Consider the following 7,904-nt stretch of genomic DNA (forward strand, 5'->3'; position numbering starts at 1 on the left):
TTGTTCCACAGGTAATTAGCATGTCCACAGGCTCGGCCCTGCCCAATGCTTAACCACATGCAGGGAAATCTTCAGTGTCCATACAAGTACATGCTAATAATTGCACACACAGACATTATACAAACACATGAACAGCGTACATAGGATTATCAGATAATACGTTTCTATTCAATACCTCACATGGCCCCCTTCTATACCATTTTTGGGGCCAACACCTCCACCTATGGGTGCATCAGTGATCTGGCTGCTCCCCACAAGATCCAGCAACGTGCCACACATTCCCTTAACTTGCTGGCAAGAATATTGTGGGAGACCGTATCAAAAGCCTTGCTAAAGTCAAGGTATATGACATCCACTGACTTCGCCCATGTCCACCGAGCCAGTTACCTCATCATAGAAGCTAATCAGATTGGTCAGGCACGACTTGCCCTTTGTGAATCCATGCTGACTATTCCTAATCACTTTCCTCACATCCAAGTGCCTCAAAATGGATTCCTTAAGGATCCCTTCCATGATTTTTCCAGAAACCGAGGTAAGACTGACTGGCCTATAGTTCCCTGGATCGTCCTTCTTCCCTTTTTTGAAGATGGGCACTACAGTTGCCTTTTTCCAATCATCCAGGATTTCTCCCGATCTCCACGACTTTTCAAAGATAATAGCCAAAGGTTCCTCAATGACATTTGCCAACTCCCTCAGTACCCTCGGATGCATTAAGTCTGGGCCCATGGATTTGTGTACGTTTAGCTTTTCTAAATAGTTCCTAACCTGTTCTTTACCCACCATGGGCTCTTCATCCCATCTTGCGTCACTTAGCGCAGAAGTCCAGGAGCCGGCCTTGTCCGTGAATACAGAGGCAAAGAAAGCATTGAGTACTTCAGCTTTCCCCACATCATCTGTCACTAGGTTACCTCCTTCATTCATTAGGGGCCGCACACCCTCTCTGATCACCTTCTTCTTGTTAACATGCCTGTAGAAACCTTTCTTGTTATCCTTCACATCCTTAGCCAGTCGCAATTCCATTTGCGCTTTTGCCTTCCTGATAACCCCCCGGCATTCTCGAGCTCTACATTTAAACCCCTCCCTGGTCATTTGTCCAAGTTTCCACTTTTTGTAAGCTTCCTTTTTGTGCTTAAGTTCACCAAGGATTTCCCCTGTAAGCCAGTCTGGTCTCCTACCATGTTTGCCTCTCTTGCTACGCGTCGGGATGGTTTCTTTCTGTGCCTTCAATAAGGCTTCTTTAAAATACTGCCAGCTGTCCTGGACTCCTTTCCCCTTCATGTTAGCATCCCAGGGGATTCTGCCCATCAGACCTCTGATGTCACTTTTGCCAAATTGTTTTTTTAAAAAGATATCTTATAATCCCTAATCATTTGAAAAGGCCAGTTTTGACATATTTTGTAAATGAATGTTTCAATTTTCCAGTTTTCCATTTGAAATTACTTGTCATTTCAAAACTTATTTTAATTTTATTTCTTAAAATTGATTTAAAAAAACCCACATGCAATTGATATGAAACATTTCAAATGAAAACATGAAATGTTATCAGTGTTTTGATGAGAAGAGGTTCATTTCAAAATGCCCTTTCATTTGATGGGAAAAAAGGAGGTTGTAATCCAAACTAAAAGTTTCATTTGGTTGCAACAAAACATCTTATTCAACTCCAAATGGAATTTTTTGAGTTTCCGATTAATACAAATGTTGGGAAATGATTTCATTCTCTATTTCAGATTTTTTTCTCTATTTCAGAATTGCCTGATCACTGAAACAATCTGTTTCTCCCTCTCTCTAATTCTACAGATAATAGACCATGCATAGAGAATGTTTGTTTGCAATCAGCAAAAAAATAAAATGTTATTCACAACTCAAAAGTTTTCCTTTTATATTTGCAAAGGAACTGAACAATACAAACTTCAGCTTGCCCAGAGAAAAGAGGAAACATATTTCCCAACTCTCTAGCTACCCATGATCCCCTCTTTTTCTTCCTCATCTAGCCCAATCCTGTGATAGGCAGGGATCCTTTCTCAGATTCCAAAGGATGCTTCACATATAACAATGCTTAACTAACAGTTTGGAGAAAGGAAGTCAGTGTGAAAGTTTTGTCATTGCTTGCAGTTTCAAGAATGGTACAAGAACTTCTAAAGCAGATTTTACAACCCTGCTAGTTCCAAGGGTTTTTTTAAAAAAGCCACAACTTTAAAAACTATAAGCCTTCTTTTTCCATCATAAAGACAAAACAAAGATGCTAGCCCTTATTTAAAATAAAGTCTTCTGTGGGTTCCTTTAAAAAAATGTAACAATCCTGGATCACAATCCACTTTCTGAGCTTCTCCAAAGAAAACCAAGAGAGAAATAATAATAATATAAAGTTCTTATCTTAGTGCTTGGCATCAGTAGACCTCAAAGCCCTTTGTAACAAAGGTCAGTAGGATGACCCAATTTTATAGATGGGGGAGCTGAGGGATAGAGGGTTACAGTGCCATGCCCAAGCTCTCCCACCAAAAAAGCCAGGAACTGACCCTAGGCCTCCAGTGCTCCATCCGCTAAGCCATACTTCCCCCTTGATTGGCAGAAAAAAATTCCTTCCAGCATGCTTCAAGGGATGCAAAACCTGTAGCCACCTGTATGGAATGTGGAGGGAGAAGCACAGATAGCAGAAGGGAAGCATTTGGAGGATGCACCCAGATGTCAGTCTGCAGACATGTGGCTGGAATGTTGTTGCCGTTGCATCACCTCTTTGAAGAGCTCTCTTAACACATGGCGGGGGTAATTGCCCAAGTGCAGTGTCCTTTCCTGCTATGATCCTGCACGTGACCCATGAAACAAACTCCAGCTGTAATTTCCTTCACCCTTGCAACGTGACTCACTGAGGCATGGTCTGCACTTCAAAGTTAGGTGGATGTAGCTATATCGGATGTAGCTATAAAGGTGGGAATAAACAAACTCCTTACCTACCTAACACAACAGACATTCCCGGTGTAGATGCAACTATGTTGATGGAAGAATGCTATAGTCTCTAGCATAGGCACACCCTTAATCATGGGCAGTGGGTGAAGCTTCCACTTGTGGAAGCAGTAGCTCCCCTGCCTAAGCCCTGCTTCCAGCTCCACCTAGACCCTGCTTCCTTCCCACTCTCTTCCCTACCACTTCCAGCTCACCCTTGTCTGCATGCTTGCCCCCTTCCAGCCAAATCCATGACCAATGTTCCCTCTAATCTTTTCTACCCGTGTGCCAATTTGTTTCTGTCCATGTGCGGAATAATGTTTTAATGTGCACTGAGGCAGGTGCAAATGTGCACCACCAGTAGAAACACAAACTGAGGCATAGACGGATTCTTGGCTAATCAGCTGGGCTACATCAGAATCTCTCCTGAGCAGCCGCACAAGAGCCCAGCTTACAGGGAGCATTCCACGAGGAGTAACGGTAGTTCGAATTAGGATCTCTTGGGCAGGGAGGCACCAGTTTAATAGTGGTGCGTGGGGGTCCATCACGCCTAAGGACAGCCCTGGAACCACCGCAAACACCTCAAGTGCATGGAACTAGGCAGGGGTTTTGGCAGGTCACTGTCAGCACCTGTGAGACGGCAATGCCTCCCTTTGCTGCACAGACACACCTCCACGGCCTCAACGATTGGTTGCCCCCACGGCATTTGAGTCACAGGTTTGCAAGCAAGACAGAACCGGCGTCAGGCACTTCCAGTCTGACCTGCGGCATAGCACAAGGCAGGAAATCCTCCTCTGTTTTCTGCACAGAGCAGGATGGTCTGGTCTGGGGAGCACAAGAGCCAGGTCCTAGCTCTGCCTCCTCCCTTCCCCCCAGAAATGGATTGTACTAACTGCTCCTGGTGTCTGTGCTGTGTCCCTGTCGACTCATAAACCTTCTGTTCTCCCGGCTGGCTGAAAGTCACGTCGGGCTGTGGATGGGGGTGCAGGGCTCAGGGACTCCCCCACCCTTCGGTGACAGGCGGGAAGCGAAGTCCTGAGTTGAATCTTACCAGCTGGTGGGAATTGCTCATTTGGGACCAGCCCAGTGAACACCCAGTGTGGATCTTTGCCCTCAAAGGCAGACAGCAGCGAGGTAGCTCCGTCCTGGGTCCCCATGTGGTGCACTGCGCCAGTAGCATCCAATGCATGGCAAGAGAAGCCAAAGACATGGGACATGTTCTCTCATCCCCAGGAATCCGGCCCGATGCCAGTGAGGGTTGAACCCGCAGCTAATGTGAAACTTCCACAGTTAGGCACAAGAAGGGTCGGCATTAGGACAAGATGTGCACGTGGCCCTCAGGCCGATTTAGATCTCTTGCACGGTACATCCCCAGGGAAACATTTTTGGCAGCTCCCTCCTCCCCCCCCAGGCGGTAGATGGGTGAGAACGTCACTTGGCACTGCAACGTGCCCCGGCGCTGCCTTGGAACCACATCTGCATGTGCTGGGACTTTCCTTCGGCTCTCCCCAAAGCCAGTCCCGCCCAAGGCCCGGTTCCGTGTCTCGCGAGAGCCGGCAGAACGCTGACCTGGCCACATCGAGAAAGATTTACAAGGCGCAGGGTTGGCCACCGGGACATTTCCTCAGCTCATGTAGAGGGGAGAGGTTGGGGGAGCGTCTGATGGAGGAAAGTCGGAGAGGAGGGTCGATATTTTCCCTTGGAAAAGCACCTGCAAGGTGACAACCTGTGCTGCAGACTTGGGCGGTGGGTGAATGGCGGGGTCAGGGTGGCTACCCCCAGCCCGCCCCACCCATTCTGCCTGAAGCTGTGCCCCTCCCAAACTTCTTGGGTCCCTGCCCTTGTCCTCAGCCACCCAAGTGTTTCCAGCCCTAGCTCCCCTCCAGCCCAGGGCAGGCTGCCCAATCCCAGAGCACCACTCAGCCCCAGCCCCAGAGCACTGCCCAGCCCACTTCCGGGAAGAGCAGCAGCCTGCTGGGGCTGGGGCCCAGACTCAGGGGGAAGTGGCAGGCAGCAGGCAGTCTGGGGTGGAGCCTGGGCAGGACCACACAGGGCTGTTTGGCGAGGCGAGGCCTCTCCCGGCCTATGCTACGCACGGCCCCCGCCTACAGAAATATGAGTGTCATGTTCAAAAGGAGCGCGGTGAATCAGTGCTAACTGCAGACACGCTGTTAAGACCCCCACGGGCCATACTGCAGACCCAGCTCGTGAAGCCACCGATCCAAAATTCGTCCAGGCTCTTCACTCAGCCTGGGTCGGTTAGGCAAACTGGAGGAGGACACAAACACGTAACCACAGTAGGAGTCTCGCAGCCTGCAGCCACGCAGGCTGTCTCTTTGCAATGAGGGCTGGCCATCAGTGCTCCCTGTACACCGTGTGCTTGGGCAGCCACCTAGGAGAGATTCAGATGCTGGCCAGCTGATTAGCAGAGCGCCCACAGCCGGCAGCCTGTGTTTCTCCTTGTGGTGCACATCCACACAGGCCTCACTGCACATAATGCCATTTATTCTGTGCATGGATATAAAAAATTTGAAGGAACATGGCTATTAATGCCTTGTGACAAGCTAATTCAATTATTCCTAATGAGATGAGGCAGGAAATGATGCATCGAGGCATGCAAAGAACAAAAGCAAATGCTAGGCAGATAATATTTGGGCCAAGTGTGACTCAACGCACAGCAAAGAGCATGCGGCAGAATGTGGAATATACCAGGGACATAGGCAGAGGAACTAAAGCAAACCATTATGATCTCATGAGAATCCAGATTTACCAAAACACAGGAGAGCACCAGGTATTTTTGAGTTTGGCACTTGCTCGTATCTACCACTAGTGGAGCCAATAGGTCTATCAATAGCTGCTAGCCAAGAGGGTCAGGGACACAGCCCTGTACTCTGGATGTGCTCAGCCCCAGTGTGCCAGAAGCTGGGACTGGACAAGAAGGGAGGGATCACTTGATAATTGTCCTGTCCTGTTCATTCCCTCTGCAGAACCTGGCACTGGCCAGTGACACTGGGCTAGATACTGTGCTAGAAGGACCATTAGTTTGTCTCAGTCTGACTGTTCGTTACATAGGAACAGCCCTGTTGTGACACACCAAAAGTCTGTCTAACCCAGTGTCCTGTGTGCCAGTGAAGCGTGGGGCAGATACGCTTCAATTCCTCTTGGGAAAATCCAGGAGACCCAACCTGGAATTTTCACATGCCTCAGCTTTGACACATGGGGCACTTCTGATGAATGAGGCTCTGCTAGGGCCGGCCAACACAACCTGGCAAAATCCTGCTATGGCATCCTCTACCTGCACACAGGAGAAGAACATAAGAATGGCCATGCTGAGTCAGAGCAAAGGTCTATCCGGCCCAGTGCCCTGTCTTCCAACAGCGGCCAATGCCAGGTGCCCCCGAGTGAACAAACAGAGCAGTGATCCATCCCCGGTCTCCCATTCACATCTTCTGGCAAACGGAGGCTTGGGACACCATCCATGTCCATCCAGATAATAGCCATTGATGGATCTATCCTCCCTGAATGTATCTAGCTCTTTTTTTAACTGTGTTATAGTCTTGGTCTTCACAACATCCTCTGGCAAGGAGTTCCACAGGTTGACTGCATGTTGTGGGGGGAAAATGCTTCCTTTTGTTTGTTTTAAACCCACTGCCTATTCATTTCAGTGGGTGACCCCGTTTTGTGTTATGTGAAAGAATAAACATCACTTCCTTATTTATTTTCTCCACACCCGTCATGATATTAGAGATCGCTCTCAGACCCCCCCCCCCCGCAAGTTGTCTCTTTTTCAGGTTGAAAAGTCCCAGTCTTATTAATCTCTCCTCACTTGGAAGCCGTTCCATAGCCCCTGTCATTTTTGTTGCCCTTTTCTGTCCATTTTCCAATTCCAAGATGCCTTTTTTGAGATGCAGTGACCACATCTCCCAGCAACATTCAAGAAGTGGGCTTACCATAGATTTATACTGAGGCAATATGATATTTTTATCTTATTATCTATCAGTTTCCTAATGATTCCCAACGTGCTTTATAATAGTAAAGAGTACACATTGTAAGGGACCATTCCAGGCAAACACCTCTGCACTCTTAGAGCAAATGAACAGATTGTTGCAATAAGCCATAAATCTAGCGTCTTTAGTAAGGCCCTGATGTTCAGGATCTAGCCAGGTCATGAATGTCACCTTATCTTTGGAAGATATTGGACAGGTTTCCTTTGAGGACCAAGAAGTCTGATGTGGAGGGATGCCGTGATGGTTTTGTGTGAAGTGTTCACCTATGGCTAACAGAGTGCGTGATGGGTTGGATCACAGAAATCCCCTTGGAACTGCCCCCCCAGTGTGCTGATCAAGTCACTGATGCCTGCCTTCCTGCCCTTTGGGGCTCCCCACCATCCTGTCCTGCTGAGCCAGATCCTCTGGTGTCTCCCAGCCAAGGTACAGAGTTGTGGTTACCACCCCCCTGAAGAGCAACTCAGACACTGAACCAGCTCAGTTCTGGGAGGACTCAGCTAAAAGGCTTCAGCACCCAGGAAACCAGCCCCCAAAAGGATCCAACACTCCATATAAATCCTCCTTATCCTGTGTAAAAGTTTTACACAGAAAAAGCTCACAAGGTCAGACCGCTTTATCAATGAAAGAGAGATATGCACAGTGGTTGCTCCCCCACAGGTAACAATTATTTACACTAGGCTTGATAATAAATAAAAGTGGTTTTATTAGTATAAAAGATAGGATTTAAGTGGTTGCAAGTGAAAACAGAGTAAGGTAAATGACTAAGTTAAAATAAACAAGCTAGTTGTGATCTACTAAGAAATTCATTACATGCAAAGTCTTACCATAAACAGCTGATCTTATCTCTGGCACAGGTGACGTGTGGGGCGTGCACATGGGGCCCCAAAGTGGGAGGGGCTGGCCAGCACCCAACAGGAGAGCCAGCTCTGACAGCAGTGTAGTACAGCATGGCCCCTC

This window comes from Pelodiscus sinensis, chromosome 22 (assembly GCF_052426305.1).
Source record: "Pelodiscus sinensis isolate ZL-2025 chromosome 22, ASM5242630v1, whole genome shotgun sequence".
NCBI classification, from domain to species: Eukaryota; Metazoa; Chordata; order Testudines; family Trionychidae; genus Pelodiscus; species Pelodiscus sinensis.